The sequence below is a fragment of the Oryctolagus cuniculus genome, chromosome 1 (genome assembly GCF_964237555.1).
Source record: "Oryctolagus cuniculus chromosome 1, mOryCun1.1, whole genome shotgun sequence".
Taxonomy (NCBI): Eukaryota; Metazoa; Chordata; class Mammalia; order Lagomorpha; family Leporidae; genus Oryctolagus; species Oryctolagus cuniculus.
The window spans coordinates 39,064,963-39,089,093 of NC_091432.1; the positions used below are offsets into that span (position 1 = coordinate 39,064,963).

The following is a 24,131-nucleotide window of genomic DNA, read 5'->3' on the forward strand; positions in this document are numbered from 1 at the left end:
TGGCTCAATTATGTGGGATCCTGTCACCCATGTGTAAGACCTGTATGGAATTGTTGACTCCTGGCTTTGGCCTGGCCTAGCCCTGGCTGTTGTGGGTGTTTGGGGAGTGATCCAGTGGATGAGATCTCTCTCTCTCTCTCTCTCTGTTTCTCTCTCTCTCTCCCTCCACCCACCCTCTACCCCCTCCCCATCTCTGCCTCTCTGTGTATCTGTCTGCCTTTCAAATAAATAAATAAATATGAGAAAAAGATAAATAAATAGAGAGGGCTGAGCATTCCAATATTTAAACTTAAAAAGCCAACAAGGATCCTAAAAATGAGCAGCCAGTAAAGTAGGAGGAAAATAGAAGTCATTAGTAGATGTGAGTTGTGAAGTTTTGCCTAGTGCTGCTTGAGAGATGAGGGAAGGAAATATCCTTCATTACTGAATTTGTTAAGATGAAGGAGGGTTTTATTGACTAAAATGGCAAACATATATTGAATAATTTCTATGTGCCTAGTATTCTTGTACTTTTATATGTACTATTTTAATCTTCAAAAAAAATCTCTATGAAGTAGTTGCTTTTATTATCTTCATTTTATAGTTGAGGAAACTGAAGCACAGAGGAAAACGGAACTTATGTTGCTTTTATAGCCTGTAAATCACGAAGCAGAAATTAGAACCCAAGAGGTTATGGTCCATATATATAGGTCTATATACGTATATTAATTGAAAGTCAGAGTTACAGAGAGAGGAAGAAACACAGACACAGAGAGAGAGAACTTCCGTCTACTGGTTCACTGCCCACATGGCCACAACAGCTGGGTTCAACCAGGCTGAAGCCAGGAGTCCAGAGTTTCTTCTGGATCTCCCATATGGTGCAGGGGCCAAAACATTGGGGCCACCTCCTGCTACTTTCCCAGGCACATTAGCAGGGAGCTGGATCCAAAGTAGAACAGCTGGGACTTGAACTGGCGCCCATGTGGTATGCCAGCGTACACCACAATGCTGGGCCTTAAAGTCCATATTGTGTTTCCTATCCTTTATAGGATAAGAAAACTGGTATGAAACTATAGTTAAATAGGTTGAACAGAGAATGGAAAGTGAGAAAGAAAGATTATAACTAAAGATCTCTGGAAATATTTTATTATTGTTAGTATTTTTTATTTAAAAGACTAATGGGGGAGACACCGAAGTCTTCCATGTACTGGTTCACTCCCCAGAGGCCCACAGTAGAGACCCAAGTTTTTGAGCCATCACCTGTTGTCACCCAGAGTGCATATTGGTTGGAAGTTAGAATCAGGAGCAAACCTGGGTCTTGAACCCAGGCACTTCAATATAGGAGGGCCATCCCAGGTGGCATCTTAACTGGTGCACCAAGTGCCTGCCACTCTGGAAGTTTATCATGAAGAAAATATAAATGGGAAGGGAGCTGGAAGATGACATAAAGCCAAGGCCATTTTTTTGTTTGCTTATGATGGGTGATATTAAATAAGTCTCTGTGCTGATGGTTATTATCCAGTTGAAAGAGGGAAATTGATGATTTAGGAGAGATATCAGAGATGATTGTTAGGAATATAATTCTTGGGTAGTAAAAATGGTGGATTATATAGAAGCAACGAAATTTCCTCCATTTTAACAGAACCGTGTACAGAGAGGTTTAGGTAGAGCCACTGGATAGTAGTGGTCATAGGAAGATGATTAGGTAGTTCTTGTCAAACAGCCTCTTGTTTCTCCCTAAAGTGTGAAGGGAGGGCAGAGTCATCAGCAGAGGGACACAACAGTTTGTTAGAAGTTTGTGGAAAAAGGAAAGGTTAATAAAGAAATAAGCATGTTAGAGCTGGGGAGACAAAATAGCCAGAGAAATTAGTGGGACTGCTGGACAATGTTGTTTGCTATTTGGCATTTTTGGCTATAAAATCAGACCAAGTGGGAGTTCTGTTTTTTGTTTTTTGTTTTTTGTTTTTTTTTTCTTTCTCCCGTTTCTGGAGAAAAGTTTAGCTACCTGGGTTTACTGCCAGAGTTAGGTTTAATTGGGAAGGAATTGATGTGACTTGGAAGTGGCAGTTGGGGAACAGAGTAGGAAGGGAAAACCCCTACCTGCCAATGCCAAGTCTCAGTGCATACCCTGGAGGTGGAGGGCTGCAAAGTGGGAGTCCATTGCAAGTATGCAAAGCTTTTCAACACATGGCTGTAGCAGTAATGAGATTGTGGAACCTTTTAATGAGTAAGGATTAGATGAGGGCAGGAGGGTTGGAAAGGAGGAGAGGTGTGTGAAAGAGTCACCAGAATTAGAACTGACAGGACTGTTTTGGAGCTAACTGGGATGATAATATTAATGGACAAAGGGACTACAGAAGTGAAATATGGATTTGGGAGTAAGAAATGGGAAGTTTACTTATTTTCAATTGTTTAACAAAGTAATATATGCATATAGTCTTTTAAAGATTTATTTATTTATTTGAAAAACAGATTTACAGAGATGCAGAAGCAGCGAGAGAGAGAGAGAGGTCTTCCATCCATTGGTTCACTCACCAGATGGCCGCAACAGCTGGAGCTACACCAATCTGAAGCCAGGAGCCAGAAGCTTTTTCTGGGTCTCCCACGCTAGGGGCCTAAGGGCTTGGGCCATCTTCCACTGCTCTCCCAGGCCATGGCAGAGAGCTGGATCTGTAGTAGAGCAGCTGGGACTTGAATCAGCTCTGCCTATAGTTTGAAACAGTACAAAAGTTTTTTTTTCTTTTTTTCCCCCAGAAACCTTTTAAGGAATACAAACTTCTTGCATTTCATAAATACAACTTTAGGAACATAGTAATTCTTTCCACAGTACCTGCCTTCCCACTCACACTCCTACCCCTCTTCTTCCTCCCATTCCTATTCCCATTCTTATTTTTTTTTTTACTAAGATCTATCTTCAATTAACTTTATAACACATATGATTAACTCTATACTAAGTAAGGAGTTCAGCAACTAGTATGAAAAAAGCTGTGCATTTCAAAGTGTCAATTTAACTTCTGTAGATTACTTTTTAGGTTCTCTGTTAGTTATCACAGATCAGAGAGAACAAATGGTAGTTGTCCTTTGGGCTGGCTTATTTCACTAAGTATGATGTTTTCTAGTTTCACCTATTTTGTTGCAAGTGACATGATTTCATTTTTTTTTTTTAACTGCTGTGTACATATCCCATAATTTCTTTATCCAGTCTTCAGTTGACAGGCATTTAGGTTAATTCCATATCTTAGCTATTGTGAATTGAGCTAGGTAAATTCCCAGGAGTGGTCTGGCTGGGTCATATGGTAGGTTTATATTCAGATTTCTGAGTATCTCCATACTGTCTTTGATAGTGGCTGTTATCAGTTTACATTCCCCCCAGTAGTGGATTGGGGTACCTTTTCCCCCACATCCTCACCAGCATTTGTTGTTTGTTGATTTCTGTATGAAAGCCATTCTAAACAGGGGTTAGGTAAAACCTCATTGTGATTTTGATTTGTATTTCCCTGATGGCTAGTGATCCTGAGCATTTTTTCATGTGTCTGTTGGCCATTTGGATTTCCTTTTTTGAAAAAAAATGCCTATTTAAGTCCTTTGCCCATTTCTTAACTGGATTGTTTGTTTTGTTGTTGTTGAGTTTCTTTATGTATTCAGGTTATTAATTTTTTATAGTTTCATAGTTGGCAAATAATTTCTCCCATTCTATGGTTTGCCTCTTCAGTTTGCTGAGTGTTTCTTTTGCAGTGCAGAAGCTTCTCAATTTGATGGAATTCCATTTGTCTATTTTGGCTTGGATTACCTGTGCCTCTGGAGTCTTTTCCAAGAAATGTTTGCCTATGCCAATGTCTTGCAGGGTTTCTCCAATGTTCTCTAATAATTTGATGGTATCAGTTGTAGATTTAAGTCTTTAATCCATTTTTAATGAATTTTTGTGTAAGGTATAAGGTTGGGTCTTGCTTCATAATTCTGCATGTAGATATCCAGTTACCCCAGCACCATTTGTTGAAGAGACTGTCCTTGCTCCAGGGATTGATTTTAGCTCTTTTGTCAATGATAAGTTGGTTGTAGATGCATGGGTTGATTTCCGGCATTTCTATTCTGTTCCATTGATCTATCCATCTGTTTTTGTACCAGTACCAGGCTGTTTTGATTATAACTGCCTTGTAGTATGTCTTGAAATCTGGTATTGTGATGCCTCCAGCTTTGTTTTTGTTTTATAAGATTTCTTTTTTTTTTTTTTTTAAGATTTATTTCATTTATTTGAAACACAGAGTTACAAAGAGAGGTAGAGACAGAGAGAGAGAGGTCTTCTATCCACTGGTTTACTCCCCAGATGGCCGCAACAGCCAGAGCTGCACTGATCTGAAGCCAGGAGCCAGGAGGTTCCTCCTTGTCTCCCACGTTGGTGCAGGGGCCCAAGGACTTGAGCCATCTTCTACTATCTGAGGCCATAACAGAGAGCTAGATTGGAAGAGGAGCAGCCAGGACTAGAACCAGCGTCCACATAGGATGCTGGCACTTCAGGCCAGGGCTTTAACGCGCTGCGCTACAGCGCTGGCCCCTGTTTATAAGATTTCTTTAGCTATTCAGGGTCTCCTGTGTTTCCATATGGATTTCAACATCATTTTTTCTATATCTGAGAAGAATGTTCTTGGTATTTTGGTAGGGATTGTATTGAATTTATAAATTGCTTTTGCTAATATGGACATTTTGATGATACTGATTTTTCCAATCCATGAACATGGAAGATTTTTCCATTTTTTGTGTCTTCTTCTATTTCTTTCTTTAATGTTTTGTAATTGTCATATTTATCATTGACATCCTTGGTTAAATTTATTACAAAGTATTTGATTTTTTTATAGCTATTATGAATGGGATTGATCTTAGAAGTTTTTTCTCTGCCATGACTTTGTCTGTGTATACAAAGGCTATTGATTTTTGTGTGCTGATCTTATATCCTGCCACTTTACCAAACTCTTCTATGGGCTCCAATAGTCTCTCAGTGGAGTCTTTTGGATCTCCTGTATATAGAATCATGTCATCTGCAAATAGGGATAGTTTGACTTCCTCCTCCCCAATTTGTATCCCTTTGATTTCTTTTTCTTGCCTAATGGCTCTGGCTAAAACTTTGAGGACTATATGAATAGCATTGGTGAGAGTGGGCATCTTTGGTTCTGGATCTCAGTGGGAATGTTTTCAATTTTTTCCCACTCAATAGGATGCTGGCTGTGGGTTTCTCATACATTGTCTTGTGTTGAGGAAGTTTGTTCCTTCTGTACCCAATTTGTTTAAAGTTTTCATCATGAATTGGTGTTGTATTTTATCAAATGCTTTCTCTGCATTATTGAGATAATCATGTTTTTTTTTTTTCTTCAATTTGTTAATGTGATGTATCACATTGATTGATTTGCAAATGTTAAACCATCCCTGCATACCTGGGATAAATCCCACTTTGGGTGAATGATCTTTCTGGTGTGTCGTTGGATTAAGTTGACTAGTATTTTGTTGAGGATGTTTTGCATCACTTGTGTGTCACAGTCCTGCACTCGGGATATTTTGTTATAGTATCCCTTTGATAATTCTCCCTACAATATTCTATGTTCTCTTTTTTCCAGATTCCTGTTATGGAATTAGTAGTCTTCTATCCTGTTAAGCAATTACTAGTTAATCAGTTCCCCGCCCCCCTTTTTTTTAGAGTTTTTATCCTATATTTTTTTCTGCAAGAATTCATTCATGTGATCATCTGATCCTTGAATAATTTTTATATGTGTTTTATTTTAAATTACAAGCACTCTTTTCCATTTATTCCTTTTTCTCACTATCTTATTTTATGGCTGAGTATATTTTCTTGTCTCTAAGGACATGAATTACAGTTTTTCTCTTCTTAGTTGGCCATTTCCCCTGAGTGCCTTTTTTCTTTCATTTTCTCTTTTTCTGTTTACAAGTTTCCCTCAAATGCTTGTTAAACCAAGTTTTCTTTCAAATGCTTGTTAAGCTGCGTCTGACTTTATAGTCATAATCTGAATCCCTGTCTGTTTGTATTTAAGAATGGGGCATTAAAAAGCTGAATAGAAGTTATGTGGGCATAGGTAGGGCTTGTTGATAGTAGATTTTTTTTTTTTATTTTTTTATTTTTTTTTTACTGTTGCAGGAAACTTCCAAGTACCTGAAAGTGTTTCACCTTTAAACCGTTCAGTTTCTCAGAGAAGAAAGAAGCTTCTAATCTGGGGGATAAAAGCCCAGTGCCAGTATTTCCAGGTAGGGTCAGGGAGGCTGGTTCTGTATATTATAGTTTGTTACATAAATTCATGTTACCTGTGTTCCAGTCTGGTGGGTGCATAAACTCTACTCTTCTTGGGACCTGCAAACTCCATACACAGAGCCCTTCCAGAGCTCTGTAGGCTGAGTCAGTTCTTCTTTGTTTGCTTAGTATCTATTTCAGTATGGAAACTTTTAGGTGTAGAGGAGAACAGGAAGGGGAAAAAAGCACCAGGGAAAGAAAGTCAATTTTAAAAGAAGAAAAAGATATTGCAACTATCATAATATCCTTAAAGTTGAGAAAGATTCTACATTCATTCCAACTCCTCACTCATACTTCACCTCCATCTACTTTCTACCTTCCCCAAGTCTGTTAGAATCTTTGGTTAACCATTGTATTCTCTTCTGTTCTCTTTGCTCCTGTGGATTTGTACCTTTTTTCTTAAAGGAAATCCTTTGCTGTCATTTTAGCAGGAATTGGGATAGAAAAGGAGATATTTGTGCGTAATTTCTCTGCTGTTTATTTAACATCTTAAGTTTATTTGCAAATCTATTGATGTAAGGTGCTTGCAGGAGTTTACTACCGGCAAGTCATTAAGTTTAGGCATAGATGTTTAGACCCCGTTGATTTAGTGTAATTATTGAAACCATGGAGATGAACAGCATTTGGAAGGAGAGTCTGAAGCATAACATTCTCTCATTCATTCATTCAGCACATGTTTACTAAGTGCCTACCATGTGCTGCCAAGGAGAACTGGACTAGGATGGAACATAGGGAAAAAGAGACTAAAGGTAAGGCAGAGGGAGAGCAATGAAAACAGTGGTAGGACAGGAGGAGAGTGTTCCCACAGCGAGAAGTGAAACTTTCAGGAAGAGAGAATTAAAAGTTTTCTATACTATCAGATGCTGCTAAGATTCTGGGGGAATGAATGAGGCCTTCTAGTAGTTAACTAAATTCTGTTTTTAGGGGCCAGCGCCATGGGTCATTTGGTTAATCCTTTGCCTGCAGTGTCGGCATCCCATATGGGTGCTGGGTTCAATCGTGGTTGCTCCTCTTCCAGTCCAGCTCTCTGCTGTGGCCCAGGAGGGCAGTGGAGGATGGCCCAAGTGCTTGCCTTGGGCCCCTGCACCCACATGGGAGACCAGGAAGAAGCACCTGGCTCCTGGCCTCGGATCGGTGCAGCGCCGGCCGTAGAAGTCATTTGGGGAGTGAACCAACGGAAGGAAGATCTTTCTCTCTCTCTCTCTCTCTCTCTCTCTCTCTCTCACTGTCTGCAACTCTACCTGTTTTTAAAATTACTTTGAGAGACAAGAGACAGAGCTCCTGTCTGCTGGCTCACTCCCCAAATTCTGGAATTGGCCGTGGCTGAGGCTGAGGTAGGCTTACATCAAGAACTGAGAACTCAGTCCAGGTTCCCCACATAGGTGCCAGGGTCCCTGCAACTTGAGCCATCACCTGCTGCCTTTCAGGGTACACATATGCAGGAAGCTGGAATCAGCAGAGCTGGGAATCTCGCATGGACACTCTAGTATGAAATGTGGGCATCCCAGCTGGTGTGTTAACTGCTAGGCCAAATATTCGCCCCTGTTTATTGAATTCCTAACATTATATTAGATTCTTGGGATTGTGATAGATAAGATCTACCTAATCCCTGAGCCTGTTAGAGTTTACATTCTAGCAGAGATGACAAAATCTTTCCCTTTAAACACAAGTCATGAGGGCATATGAGGAGGTAGCTAACCTTTGTAGGGTTTAGGAAGTGCTTCCAGGAGGAAGTGATTAAGCTGAGACTCTGGCTTGAGGCACTCAAATAAACAAAACATTATTTAATCATTATGGAAGCTAGAGGGTAAGGAATGGGCTGAAAACATGGGTGGTTCCATGTGTAACCTTTCTTTAGAATACCAAGGACAAGGGGATACTATAGCTTTTAAACATCAAAGGACTTAGAGGGCTTGTATATACTGACACATTACTACAAAGTTATAAAGGAAATTTCTAAAATCTTGGTTGTAAAGAACATCTAAAGTATTCCATGGGAAAATATACCTTGAGGTTCGATGGCAAAAATACACCATCCATGGCCCCAGAGTCTGAAGTAATATAGATGAAATGAGGCTATTTATTTTAAAAATACATTGCTAGTGATGTCATTAGCAATTCAAAGTTTGAACATTCATGGATTTGCTTATTTTATCTATGGCCCAGGTGAACAACAAGGTGTAGAGAAATTTACATTGCACTAACAAATTATACTTGCATTATCAAAAAAATATAGCAAATAATATTCATGTGTTTGCTGTGCCCATTGGTTTCCTAAATTCATATGTCGGCTTGAGAAAAAAAAAACACAAAGTTACTATAGAAAGAATATTTACCTACTGCTATTGATAATGGCAGTCTGCCTGAGAGAGAAAACTTTTCAGAAAAGGCAGTGGTATCTTGAATTTCCTCTTAAAATAGAGAAAATACTTCATTATCTGTCATCTGGGAGAAAGCTGTGCCTTATGTGCAAGAGAAAAAGAAAGGAACACACTGCCCTTTCCTTTCCTAGAAGCCACAGAAAGCCCCTCCTTTCCCTTTTCCCGTTCCTGTGCCCTTGGCTGATGGAACTGACGGGAGAACTTGAGAAAAGGAGGCAGCCTGCCCTTCCCCCAGTCTCATGCCCTGGGAATCACCGGAGGGTCAGAAAGAGATGGGAGCTGTCCTTGTTTGTCTCCGTGTGGCCGCCCTGGGTGGAGTGGGAGTGGAATGTTTTCTTAGTTTGAATGAATTTACCCTAACAACCATCTAACCGCCCACCTGTCTACAACTCCCATTTCCTCTGCCAAGGGCTCTTCTCCCTTGGTGTGGGCTGAGATGCAGAAGTCAGGCATCACTCATGTCCAAGGTAAAAAAAGTCTGTCAGTGAAACAGCAATGCTTCCCAATTTTCTTCATTTACTGGAGGTTAGACTAGATGATCTCGAAGGCCCCTTTCTACTCCATTATTTTGTGTGGTTCATTTTTGTATTTTTAATATAAAGATATTGTTCACCATTTATCTCTTGTAAGGGCAGTGGGGACATCATTTCCCTTTTAAAAGGTGAGCATGATCTACTCAACAACTGACTTCAGGAAATGTTCCGGAATGCCCAGCTCAAGACAGCATTAAGACTCACCTGAAGCCGCCGCCTGCAATGCTGGCATCCCATATGGGTGCTGGTTCAAGTTCCGGCTGCTCCACTTCCCATCCAGCTCTCTGCTATGGCCTGGGAAAGCAAGTCCTTGGGCCCCTGCACCCACGTGGGAGACCTGGAAGAAGCTCCTGGCTCCTGGCTTCAGATCGGTGCAGCTCCAGCCATTGCAGCCAATTGGGGTGTGAACCAGAGGATGGAAGACCTCTCTCTTTCTCTGCCTCTCCTTCTCTCTTTGTGTAACTCTGACTTTCAAATAGATAAATAAACAGATCTTTAAAAAGAAAAAAGACTCACTTGAGTTTTAATACATGTTCTGTGGGAACTTAGACAAGACTCTTATCCTTTCTAAGCCTGAAAAATGGACTCTGAAAATGGGCTTATTAGGGGCTGGCAATATGGCATAGTAGGCTAAGCCTCCGCCTGCAGCGCCGACATCCCAAATGGGCTCCAGTTTGTGTCCCGTTTGCTCCTCTTTCAATCCAGCTCTCTTCTTATGGCCCAGGAAAGCAGTTGAAGATGGCCTAATTGCTTGGGTTCCTGTACCTGCGTGGGAGACCTGAAAGAAGCACCTGACTCCTGGCTTCGGATTAGCCCAGCTTCAGCTGTGGCAGCCATTTGAGGAGTAAACTGGCAGATGGAAGACTTTTCTTTCTGTCTCTCCCTCTCTCTGTCCATAACTCTACTTCTCAAATAAATAAATAATTGGCTTAATAATACTTAGTTCAGGGGCTGGCACTATGGCATAGTGGGTTAAGCCACTGCCGCCTGAAGCAGCAGCATCCCATATGGGTGCCAGTAGTAGTCTTGGTTGCTCTACTTCCAGTCTGCCTCCCTGCTAATGCACCTGGTAAAGCAGTGGAAGAGAGCCCAATTGCTTGGGCCCCTGCACTCACATGGAGAGACAAAGATGAAGCTCCTGACTTTAGTTTGGTCCAGACCTGACTGGGATGGAGTTTGAGGCTCCTGGCTTTGCCCTGGCCCAGCCTGGCACTGCAGATAGTGGCTTTCAAATAAATAAATTTTAGAAAAAGAAATGAGCACAGATAGGCACAGTGAGAAGGTGGCTTGAAAATAGGGAGAGAAAGGCCGGCGCCGCGGCTCAGTAGGCTAATTCTCTGCCTTGCGGCGCCAGTACACCGGGTTCTAGTCCCAGTCAGGGCACCGGATTCTGTCCCGGTTGCCCCTCTTCCAGGCCAGCTCTCTGCTGTGGCCCGGGAGTGCAGTGGAGGATGGCCCAAGTGCTTGGGCCCTGCACCCCATGGGAGATCAGGAGAAGCACCTGGCTCCTGGCTTTGGATCAGCGTGGTGCACTGGGTGCAGCGGCCATTGGAGGGTGAACCAACGGTAAAGGAAGACCTTTCTCTCTCTCTCTCTCTCACTGTCCATTCTGCCTGTGGGGGGGGGGGGGGGGAGAAAAGAAAATAGGGAGAGAAGAGGGGGCCATGGAGAAAAATTAGAGTTGTATTAACTAGATGGAAAAAGTCTTTGAAACAGATACACTAAATAACACTATGAAGGGAGAATACAAATCAAAAGGGAAGGTTTGACACTCTATGATAAAGGCTGAAGAATGCATTTAAAAATCAAAACTATTCTAAGGCAGACAGACTAGGAGGCTGCAGTATGAGTTGTAAAGGGAAGAAAATTTGCACTTCTGTCTTTATTTATTTGAAAGGCAGAGTTATGGAGAGAGAAGGAGAGACAGATCTCCCCAAATGGCCACAAAGGCTGGGAGTGGACTGATCCAAAGCCGGGAGCTGGGAGCTTCTTCCGGGTCTCCAACATGGGTGCAGGAGTCCAAGCACTTGAGCCATCTTTCACTGCTTCCCCAGGTGCATGCAGGGAACTGGATCAGAGTGGAGCAGGGAAGACTTGAAACAGTGCCCATATGGGATGGTAGCACTGCAGGGAGTGGCTTAACCCACTGTGCCACAGTGCCAGCCCTAGGATGCCTGTCTTTTAAGGATTGAGAGCCTTTAAAAAAAAAAATCAGTATTTATTTGAAAGGTAGTTAGAGAGAATAAGACAGAAAGAGAGGTCTTCCATCCACCATTTCACTCCCCAAATGGTCGCAATAGCCAAGGCTAAGCCAGGTTGAAGCCAGGAGCCAGGAATATCATCCTGGTCTCAAATATGGGTGCAGGAGTCCAAGCACTTGAGCCATCTTCTACTTTCAGGCCATTAGCAGGGAGTGGGATTGGAAGTGGAGCAGCCAGGACTCCAACCAGTGCTCATATGGGATGCTAGCATAGCGGTTGGCAGCTTAACCTGCTGTACCACAATACCAGCCCCATGGAGAGTCTTTAATGTAATCAATTGTTTGGATTTTTTGCATAAATTCTCCATATGAATTCCATGAGGGGAATCCAGGCATATGTGATTTTCTCTAGCGAGGTTGTTTTCCTTAATTAGATTTGATGTTTTGTTCATAAAACTCATGTAAGTTGTCTTGGGCTGCATTTATGGAGAGTTGTTTCTCACATTTCCTAAGAATAAAATAGAAGAATTAATTTTTAAAAAATTAAAGCCTTATTATATAAGATTCTTTCCTCTGAGAAACCAACACTGCAACAGGATTAGTCTTGTCAGAGAGATTACTTGGGTGCAAACTTGTGAGGAAAAACAGGGAGGGAGCCAGAAGGAGGCCAGGAAAGCCATCAGACCATGAGAGTGGTGGAATAGAGAGGAAAGGGGGATAAGTTGGGTAGGAAGAGTCTTAGATGGCAGTACAACTCTAAGAAAAATTCAACAAGGCTGATGATGAATTATTTTAAAAGATTTATTTGTTTGAAAGTTATAGACAGAGGGAGAGATCTTCCATCCAGTAGTCCACCACCCAGATGGTTACAATGGCCAGCACCAGGACAGACCAAAAGCATGAAGCTTCATCCAGGTCTCCCACATGGATGGCAGAGGCCCAGACACCTGGGCCACCCTCTGCAGCCTCTCCCAGGCCACTAGCAGGATCAGAAGTAGAGCAGCCAGGACACAAACTGGTGCCCATATGGGATGCCAGTGTTACAGGCAGTGGCCCCAGTGATGATGAATTCTTTATCCAGAATTACCCATCAGAGGGCCCACTTCTTGCATTTATGGGCCTGCCTAGGAATCTTTGTTATTATCAGTCATTGACTAGAAGCACAGGGGAGGAGGATCTCACCTAGAACACAATGGTAGATTCAGAGCATGGCATCTGGGACCTGCAGACAGTTAAGTTTCTGACAGCAGATTGGGAAGCCCATTTCTATAGCTGTTACACTTACCTACACTTCCACAGTCTTACATAGTTGATACTTTCCTCAAGCATTAATGTCGCAAAGTTATTGAAAAGGAGCATGTAACACTGCATTGCTGTATGTCTTAAAAAGCACTTTTTATTTGCAGCCCAAGGCTATCTATGGTACAGACTGGACTCCACTCTTGTTTTCCCAGGTTTTAGAGGCATACGGGGTGAGGGTAGAATGTGAGTGGCCCACCCTGGGAGTAGGCAATAAGGGTGTAATTTATCTGTAGAGAATTTATAAACAATAAAACCAACTAAAACATGTTCTGCTTTTTATTATCACCATGTGCTGGCAACTCTAAGTGATGTCTGATAAATATTCTCCCTAACCAAGGCAGACTGCTCCTCCCACCCTCCCACCCTCCACCACCACCACCGCCACCACCACCACCATATACTACCGACAGGTCTCCTTTGTTTTTAATTTGCACCCATGGAAGTGGGCTAAAAAATTCAGTTTTTCTCTTTTTCCCTTCAGATTCCTGAGTTGCATTGTTTCAGAGCATCTTTGGAGATGCTAGATGTTGGAAGGCTCTGCTGTACAGTATTATGTGGTTTCCAAAGGGGAAGAAATTGCTTTCTTAAAAAGTGGGTCAGGGAAGCCCTCTAGAGACCAGCACTAGATTTTGAAAGTTGGTAGATTTTGGCTTGGCAGACAGGAAGATGGTAGGCTTGCAAGCTGGAGATAAAGAGGACAGAGGAAATGCAATATATATTTGAGAAGCTATGAATAGACAAAAACAACCAGTGTCATGAGGGATGTGAGAAATTTCATGAGTACAAAAGTACACTGGAACCAGAATTTTAAGATTTTTGAATGCTAAAGAGTATATAGTTACTTAAACATGGTTAAGTAGTTTTGAGTAGGGAAGTGACCCAAAGAAAGCTGTAGTGGGTGCAACATGGAGCTGGTTAGAGGTTACTTCAGGGGAACCCAAGAAAGTCATCCTACATATCAGGATCAAGATCTGAACAAGGGTAGTGGAGGGGAATTTGGAAAGAAACTGATCCAAGAGATACGAAAGAAACTGCATCTCAAACTCATTGTATGAGACTGAAATTGCCTTCCCTCCCAACATCTGCTCATCTTGTCTTCTTACTCATTCATCTTAACTACATTCAGCAGATACATGTTGAGTGTCTGCCACTGTCCAAGGGCTGGTTGATGGCTCAGCTTTCCCAGGTGTTCTCTGATAGAAACCTGCTTTTGTCCATCCATGATGCCTCTCCCACATTCTCACCTTTGGTCGGTGACAGATTTCTATTGACTGACCTTATACACTAAGTTGCTGATTCCTCTGGTATTCTGCACATCACAACCAACTGAGTGAAATTCCAAAGGCCAGCAGGACATCCCAGATCAGTCAAATCAGAAGACTCTTTTGAAGCCTTCCAAAATGGCTCCAGTGTGTAAATTTGGTCATCAATGTCTTAGGTATCTTTTTTTTTTTTTAAAGATTTATTTATTTGAAAGGCAGTGTTACACAGAGAGAGGAGAGGCAGAGAGAGAGAGAGAGAGAGAGAGAGAGAGAGAGAGAGAGAGAGAGAGAGAGAGAGAAATCTTCCATCCGCTGGTTCACTCCCCAGATGGTTGCAACGGCCGGAGCTGTGCTGATCCGAAGCCAGGAGCCAGGTGCTTCTCCTGGACTTGGGCCATCCTCCACTGCACTCCCGGGCCACAGCAGAGAGCTGGCCTGGAAGAGGGGCAACCAGGACAGAATCCGGTGCCCCGACCGGGACTAGAACCTGGGATGCCGGTGCCACAGGCAGAGGATTAGCCTATTGAGCCTCGGCGCCGCCCTGTACTCATTCTCACTTGGATATGGCACCAGCTACCTATGTGATCACTAGACTTCTAATCTTATTTCCGTCCTTTTTATCCTCTGCACAACAACCTACTGACCTCCCAGAAATGCAAAACTGACGATGTCACTGCTCTGCTTCTGACTCCTTCGAGGCTCCCCCACATACAACATTCCTTCTTAATACTTTTTCTCTCTCCTGTCTCCACAATATTCACTAGCATACACACATCCTTCAGAAGTTTGTGTTCATGATGATTTTCGATGTTTGGGAGCATCCCCCCCAAAGGAACAGTGTCAGGGTATTGGAGGAGGATTCAGATGGTCTGTGAGGCTTGAAACACACTTTCTCTCCACCACCATCACACACACACCCCTTTTTTTCCCTGGCCCCTTTTCCCTATTCTGATTTGTGGTTTCCTACTATGGGATTCAAACCCCAAGATAAAAGTCAGCACCAGTTTTTACCGAGTCTATCTCCCTAATGTTTCATCTATCTGTATCTTGCTATTTTTGCTTCATGTACTGCAGACTTCTGAAAGCGTCCAGTTCTCATCTTTTATGCCTTTGCTTGTTTCTCCTCTCTCACAATGCCACCCCTTTTACCTTCTCCATTGCTTTCATTTGAACTAACTTGAAGTTTTGGAAGGAACCCATAAGGCTCAACTAAGGGGTTTCCTGTATAAAGCCTTCTCTGATTCACTATTCTAGCTGGACTGGGACCCTTCTTTCATTATCAAAGTCTCTGTGTATTTTTCTCATTATTCTTCATATGTAATACTATAATTAGCTATTTAATGGTTCTGTTTGCTGTTCTCTAGATTTAAAATTTTTATTATGATAGTTTTATTTTACTTGATATGAGGTTTTGAACCCAAGTAATTGAAAGTGTCTTTATGATTAACAGCAGCTATAATAAAATATCAGTATCAGGCCCTGGAAGATACTTTTAAATGGGACTTTATATTGGAGATTGTACAAAGTCCCATTTAAAAGTGTGTATATATATATGTGTGTGTGTAGTGAATTGTAAGAGGGGCTATCTGTGTAAAGGGAATTATTTCAGCATGTTCTAGAAATATGAAATTATAGGCCTGCACTGCGGCTCACTAGGCTAATCCTCCGCCTGCGGCGCCGGCACCCCAGGTTCTAGACCCGGTTGCTCCTCTTCCAGTCCAGCCTCTGCTGTGGCCCAGGAAGGCAGTGGAGGATGGTCCAAGTACTTGGGCCCTGCACCTGCATGGAAGACCAGGAGGAAGCACCTGGCTCCTGGCCTCAGATCGGCGCAGCGCGCCGGCTACACCACTCCGGCTGTGGCGGCCATTTGGGGGTAAATCAACGAAAGGAAGACCTTTGTCTCTGTCTCTCTCTCTCACTAACTCTGCCTGTCAAAAAAAAAAAAAAAAAAAAAAAAAAAGAAAGAAAAAGAAAGAAAGAAGTATGAAATTACAGTGCATGCTTAAGAATCTAATAGAGAAGATAGGTAGAAGCCTTAAGGGAAAGATACAGAAAGAAAAACACAAAGGACAAAAAGCTGATCATTAGGTAACACCTGCCTTCAGGACACATAAAGAGATTAAGAGATGCCAGTTAAGAGGACAGAAGATTTACAGAAGCACAACCAGTATAGTGTCATGAAAATTATAGCAAAGAATGCTGTAAGAGGTAGGGAGTTAGGCCAGTACTCCTGGGGGCACTCAGACAGCGAGTGGTCCTGAAAAGTTCCTCGCAGCTGTGACTCCAGTTCTGGGAAGCAACATCCACTGAAGAGAAATCTGAATTTCCAAGGAGTCAAACTGGATAAATTTAAGGAGACCCCAACCCCTTTAGCTATAACCTGAACCCAAGTGGTTCTTGGCCTTTTTAGAACTCAGAACCTTTTGATAATCTGATGAAATCTAATGATGCTATCTTCAGAAAAATGCACATAGGCACACACACACACACACATACACACGTATTCAATTTTGCATACAATTTCTGCTGGCTCATTCTACCACCACTACCAAGCCACCCTCATTCAAGCCTCTACAGGGACCCCACATGCACACACATGGTTCCACTGTCAGATACCAAAGCCTGCTTGAGTGGTAAGGACAGGTGACATACTTGAGGATTAAAATCTATTTCCTCTTGCTCAAATCTGAGCAGGTCTAAACCTGTGGAGGCCTTAGAAGAAATCCTGTATTTTGCTCTACCCTTCTAAGGCGCAATAGCCTGAATAGAGGTATTTGGTGCTTCCAAGACACACAGCCTGCCAATTGAACATTTCTTGAATTCCTGTCTATTGACTAATCAAGTCCCTAACCTGAGGCCTGCTAGCCTTTGTGCTTCTCCAAGCCTTGCCTTCTGAAAAGGCCTTGAGAATTTTAACAAGCACTATAACTTACCTCATTTCCACCTGTCTTGTTTTTGACTTCCACTTACTGTAAATGACACATCCTCATTTTTCCCCGAACTTCAGAGAGCAATGAAAACATTCTGGCTTGTAGAAATAGAAAAATGGCTTTTTAAATTTTTATGAGAAAAAAACAATTACAGTCAACTTTTGTCATGCCCAGCCCAAGAAAAGAGTAGTGGGAAATTCAAAGCACTGGGAAAAAACAAGTAGTAACTATATTTGATTATAATTTATATTATGAGGTTATTTTTGGACATATTTTCTGATTTCATTTACTTTGCATTGGCATAGAAATGTTTTGTATGGAGAGTAGAAATGGACTATGGCAAATGACTTGAGATTCAAAATCTCAAAATTGGTTGATCCATATATGTTATTAGTAATTGAGACTTGCTATCATTTCAAGAGAGAATTTAGAATTTTCAAGATTTCTTAAAGTGGAATATGAACTTTGAGTAAAAAAAAGTAGTATATACAAAAGAGCTTCAGCCTAGTAATAACTGTTGTGGTCAGTTGCATATTTGATTTTTAAAGGCCTATGAATCTGGATAATAATGCTGCTTCTGGGCGGGTGTTGCAGAACAGCAGGTTAAACCACTACGTGGGAAGCCTGTATCCCATTTTAGAGTGCTGGTTTGGGTACTGATTACTTTGCTGCTGATCCAGCTTCCTGCTAATGCACATGGGAAGGCAACAGAAGGTGACACAAGTACTTGGGTCCCTGCCACCCATATAGTGGATGGAGTTCTGGGCTCCAGATTTTGGCCTGACCTAACCCCAGCTGTTGCAGGCATTTGGAAGTAAACTGGTGGATGGAAGACCTCTCTTACTCTCTGTCTCTCTTCCCTCTGTCACTCTACCTTTCAAATAAGTTAATAAATAAGTCTTTCTTTCATTAATGCTACCTCATTTCACAAGATTTTTAAGATGACGAGCTGCTCTGTATGGTGCTATGGTGTTGGATTACTTAATTACATTTTTCAAAACCCATAGACTTGCACTCAACACTAGTGATTTTTATCATATGCATATAAAAATCATGCATAAAATACGTAGAAAAATCAACCAGGATGTCAGTGGAATCCAGGATGAAATGCAGACTGTGACAAATTAATCTTAACTCTATTACAAATATAGGCTCTTTAAAGGATGTGGGAAAGAATGGAGTGGTCCTGAGTATATATGGAAAACAGTGTTTTGTCAAGAGAGTGTAAGGATCTAGAAGGAAAGACTAACGAACTATCACAGACTGGAGGAGACTAAAGAGACAACTCATCGCCATGTGGTATCCTGGATTGGATCCCGTAGTAGAAAAAGGCCATTAGTGGAAAACCTGGGTAGATCTGAATAGAGCCTGAAGTTGAAGTAATAGTGTTATGTCAATGTTAATTTCTTAGTTTTGATAAATATATCATGGTTATATAAATGTTTATAAATACTTATATGTTAATGCATCATGGTTGTAGGTAAGGGGAAGATGAATAAAAGATACATGGGAACTCTCAATCATGTTTTCAACTCCAGTAAATCTAAAATTATTTTAATATAAAAAGCTTAAAAATACGTTGCATGCTAAATTCATACAAATTTGGAGGTTTTGTTTATTCTTGTAAATATTGAATATTTTGTTAGTCTTCTACTTCAACATGTTAACTTTCCTTTGGTAGGAAAATGTTTAAGCATAGTCATAAATACCTGAAATTTGTTTAAAGTAAGAGCTTTCCTTTACTTTTAAGTTTTAAACAGAGCTGAAGTTGAACTGAATAGATCAAGGCTAAAGTGAGTAAGGTTATGGATGTACATGGACGGCTGCATTTCATTCAACATAATACTTTTGCTGAGCAGTGAACTAGTGTTTGGACTGTTTCCAACAGAATGTTACCACAGAGAAAAGTACATCATTTCAGATTAAGTACATGAAAGGGAACTATAATTTCATGTTACTATTGAGGGAAAAAAAAAAAAAACCTGTGTTTTCTATGTCATGGTATCTTCTATTTTAAAAATATGTAGATAGGGTAGGCTTTCAGCCTAGTAGTGAAGCTGACAGATAGGACATCTGTGTCTCACGTGAGAGTGCCCGGGTTCATAACCTGCTCTGGCTCCTGAGTCCAACTTCCTGCTAGTGTAGACCCTCGGAGAGAGCTGTGATTGTTCAGGTAGTTGGGTTCCTGCCACCCAGGTTCCTGGCTTTAGTTCCTCGGTCTCAGTTTTGGCCCAGCCTAGTCCTGGCCATTGCAGGCGTTTGGGGAATGAATCAGTGGGTGGGCGCTCTCTGTATGTCTTTTTCTCTCTGTTTCTCTCTCTCTGTCTCTCAAATAGATACATAATTAAAAAAAATAAATATATATCTGTACATATGTGTGTATGTGTAGTCAAGCAAAATAAATTGGTGCTTTAATTCATCTCTAAGAATTTGAAACTGTCAAACAATATAGTGAACTTCCAAAATATTAAAATTATTCTGATTTAAATTGGACTGACTATGCCAGAGTTTTTAAAATTAGTGACCTATAAGATGAATTTAGCCCTAGAAGATGTTTTTATTTGTTGACACAGTTTTAAATTTTTTGTTACTGGTGAGTTTTTTTTTTTTTATTTAAAAAAATTATTTCTTTGACAGAGGGAAAAACAAAGGAGAATGAGAAGGAGGGAGGAAAGGAGGTAGAGAGATCCCGCCTTTCTGCTGGTTCACTCCTCATATGGCTGCAACAGCTGAGGCTGGGCCAGGCCAAACCCAGAAACTTGGAATTCCATCCTGGTCTCTCCCAAAAGGCTGGCAGGGCCCCAAGTACCTAGGCCGTCTTCCACTACTTTCTCAAGCACATTGGCAGGGCAACTGGGATTCAAACAGGCACTCAATTTGAAATGCCAGTGTTGCAAGTGTCAGCTTAACCTACTGAACCCCAACCCTAGACCCAAATTAGTGGTGATTTCATAGATAGTGAATTTTTTTAGATTTTTTTTTTTTTTTTTTTTTTGACAGGCAGAGTGGACAGTGAGAGAGAGAGACAGAGAGAAAGGTCTTCCTTTTGCCGTTGGTTCACCCTCCAATGGCCGCCACGGCCGGTGCGCTGCGGTCGGCGCACCGCGCTGATCCGATGGCAGGAGCCAGGTACTTATCCTAGTCTCCCATGGGGTGCAGGGCCCAAGTACTTGGGCCATCCTCCACTGCACTCCTGGGCCACAGCAGAGAGCTGGCCTGGAAGAGGAGCAACCGGGACAGAATCCGGCGCCCCGACCGGGACTAGAACCCAGTGTGCCGGCGCCGCTAGGCAGAGGATTAGCCTGTTGAGCCGCAGCGCCAGCGAATTTTTTTAAATTCTGAACTGGCAGCACTTGGTGACACCTGGATAGTGGATGCCTCTATTAACAAGGTATAGTTTTTCTAATTTGCTGTGGTTTGTTGTTGTAGATAGCTGTTCTTATACAGTTGAAATGAAATTCACATAACATAAAATTAATTGTTTCAGAGTGAACATTTTAGTGCCATTGAGTACATTCACAAAATTGTGTAACTCCCAGCTTTACCTAGTTCTAGACTTTTCGTCACCCCAAAATAAAACTCCACAACAATGAAACAATTACTCCCCATCCTGCCCTCCTTCCAGCCCCTGACAACCACCAGTCTGCTTCCTGTCTCCCTGGATCTGTCTGTTCTGCATGTTTCATAGACTTAGAATAATCATTTGTTCTTTCTTCTAGCAGAATGTCTTCAGGGTTCAGGTGTGTTGTAGCATGTGCCAGTCCTTCCTTCTTTCTTTACAGCTGAGTAACATTTCAATTCATGGACGAACCACATTTCACTTGTCTTTTCATGGGTTGATGACATTCGGTTGTTTGTACCTTTGACTGTTGAGAATTGTGCTCTCAGAACATTTGTGCACAAGGTTCTGTTTGAACAAATATTTAAAATTTCCAGGGATATTAGGATTGTTTCAGTCACAGTTCTTAACACTGTTGCCTTCCCCCTAGCTTGCTTTATGCTCTTCCTTAGTCATTCAGTCCCCATTAGCTTCTGCTTTTACATTTTCTGGCCTATGTAATGGGGATAGGCATATGCATTTACTTCAATTCCTGTTACTTTCAGTACAAAGCTTGAACTAATTAATAAAAACCTTCTTTACTTTTCTTTCAAATGTACCTCTATACTAGATTTGGTTTTTTCTCCCTCATTTGTGGTTATTCTCTGATAAATATTCATTTTGGATGAAGTTGGTTCTCTCTCGCTCTCTCTCTGACATTAAAAAATCAGACTGTTTGAGATCTAAAATAGTGGCTAGAGCTTTGCCCCTTTTATACTGAGAAGTAACTTTAAATATGCATCTGGGTTTAATTATAGTTGGTATCTCTGAACTCTGAAGCAAAATATGCATTGCCGAGATGTCATGTGTTTCTGGCAGTGCAAGAGTATAATCACTCAAATGTATAATCACGCCCCTGGCTTTTTTTAACCTGGCCTCAAGGTCGGCCTTACCTCCCTCTCCCTCCCCTGCACTCCTGCAAAGGCCTCTTTTTCATTCTTCACTGCCCCCTCTGATTTCTCCTCATTTTCCATGTAATCATTCACTCCTAGTAACATGACTTAACTGCTCTATGGTTATATCTTGCCTTCCTACCTAGATTATAAAGTTCTGCTGAACAGAATCTAGTTTTATGTTTATTTTCAAAATGTTTAGTGCAGAACAAATATAATAGGTATGCAATAAGTATTTGATCTAATGACTCTAAACCAAAAGGATTTCCCTTTACAGTATACCTAATTTCTTAGTTTTAAGAAGTTCAAAATTGCTCAATTGAATTTTTAGTATAATGCTTATAATTAGGATTAAAGATAGCACCCTGAATAAACAAGTTTTATATTATAATTATGGCATCTAAATTCCTTTTCAGCTGTAATCAAATGTATTGGAACGGGATGGGCATTTGATGCATCAGCTAAACCTCCATTTGAGACACCTGCATCACATGTTAGAGTACCTGAGTTACAGTCCTGGGTCCACTCTGCATTCCATTTTCCTGCTTATGTGCACCCTGAGAGGCAGTGGGTGTGATGGCTGAGGTGGTTGGGTCCCTGCCACCCACATGGAGACCAGGATGGAGTTCCTGGCTCCTAGTTTTGGCCTGTCCCACTGCTGGTGTTGTGGGCATTTGGAGACTAATTAAAAAAGAATGTACACTTAATTTTTAAAAGTGCACATTTCAAAAATGTACTGGTAAGGATGGGTGTTGAGCTGCAGTAGGGGCTTAGCCTACACACACATCCAGTCTGAGTACTCCTTTGAGTCTGGGGTACTCAGGTTCCAATCCAGCTTCCTGTTAATGTGTCTGGGAGGCATCAGCTGATGGCTCAACTACTTGAGTTCCTGCCACCCACATGAGAGACCTAGAGGGAGTTCCTGACTCTTGGCTTTGACCTGGCACAGTCCCAGCTGTTGCAGCATCAGGGAAGTGAACCAGCAGATGGAAGATTTCTCTCTCTCTCTCTCTCTCTCTCTCTCTCTGTCACTTCATCTTTCAAATAAATAAATACATAAATAAATAGATCTTTCAAAAAAATTTGTAAGTTGATGATTCCAAAATCATGTGTTACAAACCACCTGCATCAAAATTGCCTAATGTGTTGGTTCAAAATGGAGATACTTAGCCCCCTGACTATTGTGGATGTTTTGCTGGGAGTACTGAAGCAGCAGTTCTATTAGTCTCTCAAATAAATAAATAATTTAGAAACTCTCCTGGAGTCTTCCCTACTCTAAATTTTGAGAATCACTGGCTTGTTTGAGAAGTTAATACCTTCATTTAGCATGATTCAAGTAGATTTGAATTTCAACCTAAGTTGGTGTGAGGGTAAAATAAACAACAAAATTGTATATTTAATGAATAAGAATTTTAATATAATATTTGGAGAGGTTAATTTTTTTTGGCATGAGTCCACATACAATTGTTGTTGATGTTGTATAGTTTTAATGGTATAGAATAGAAATCTTAGGGCTTTGGCAAATCCCAACTCACTTGAGAATTACTGAGGTGAAACAGCACAACAAAAATCACTGGAAAACACCACTGCATATGATGAACATGTAAGTCATTCCTAAGGGCATAATCAGATAATAAAATACTCCTTCCAGGAGCTGAAGATGTAGTTGAAAAATAATTACTGCATGACACCCCCCCAAGTTACAGTTAGTGTTTATTGGTATTTCTTAAAATACTGCATCGTTTATTGCTATTTTAAGGAAGTCCTGGATTGGGGTGAAGAATTTCAAGGCATTGCAATCAAGTATTGTAGAATTTTATGTCCTAGGCATTAAATAAACAGAACATTAATAAGATATCTTCACTAAACAAATGTGACATGTACATTGTTTGCTGGTTGCAAGTTAATTGTAGTGTTACAAGTTTGTTATCCTGTGGATAATATAAGGGAATAAGTTGCAAGCAATGGAGTGAGACATTTTTGTCAGAGAAGCCAGCAATATTCTGGTTATATGTTTATCCACATGCTCAATGGTTTCCTCTCACCTTTTGACACTTTATATTTCTTGAATATGTATATTAGGTAAGTCCTCATTGAGTTGTGGAACATTGGTGCTTTTCCTTTATTCTGCAAAGATGTTTGAAGTGTACTTTCATTGTGGGATTGTTTTTTTTTTTTTAATTTTTGATAATTTCACTTCAAAGACAGAGAAAAAGAAAGAAGTAGACATCTCCCACCTATTGGTTTACTTCCCAAATGTCAACAACAGCTAGGGCTGGGTCAGACTGAAGCCAAGAGCTGGGAATTCTATCTGGGTCTCCCATGGGGATGGCAGGGAACCATCTACTTGAGCAAACACCTGCTGCTACCCAAGGTGAGCATTAACAAGAAATTGGAATCAGGAGCAGGACTGGGACTTGAACCAGGCACTCTGATAATGCAATTAAGGATTCCGAGAGGCATCTTAACCACTACACAAAACACCCACCCCTATGGGATTATATTTAATTCTTCCATGTAGTTTGATAATTCACCACGTGATTGGACAGAGGCAGAGCTTATTTCAACCTAGAGCTAAGAAAATGGAGCAATCATTTGTACAAACTAAATACGTACCAAGAGGACTGGCGCTGTGGCATAGCGGGTAAAGCCGCCGCCTGCAATGCTGGCATCCCATATGGGCACCGGTTCAAGACCTGGCTGTTCCACTTTCCATCCAGCTTTCTGCTCTGGCCTGGGAAAACAGTGGATGATGGCCCAG

General features: G+C 41.3%; 1 protein-coding gene across 5 annotated transcripts in view; it reads left to right on the top strand.

Annotated features, from left to right (window-relative positions):
* CCDC34 (coiled-coil domain containing 34) overlaps positions 1-24,131 on the top strand; it is a 160,186-nt gene that overhangs the window by 32,281 nt on the left and 103,774 nt on the right. Inside the window, exons 7-8 of one of the 5 annotated variants that reach the window (XR_011387901.1) lie at positions 6,122-6,228; positions 9,288-18,604. The exons of 2 other annotated variants lie outside the window; for them this stretch is intronic. The gene's annotated coding sequence lies outside the window, so the exon portion shown is untranslated. Of the gene's footprint in view, positions 1-2,451; positions 5,436-6,121; positions 18,605-24,131 lie in introns of those variants that run through there. 2 more of the 5 variants (XM_051825207.2, XM_070072168.1) reach the window with 2 other exon arrangements.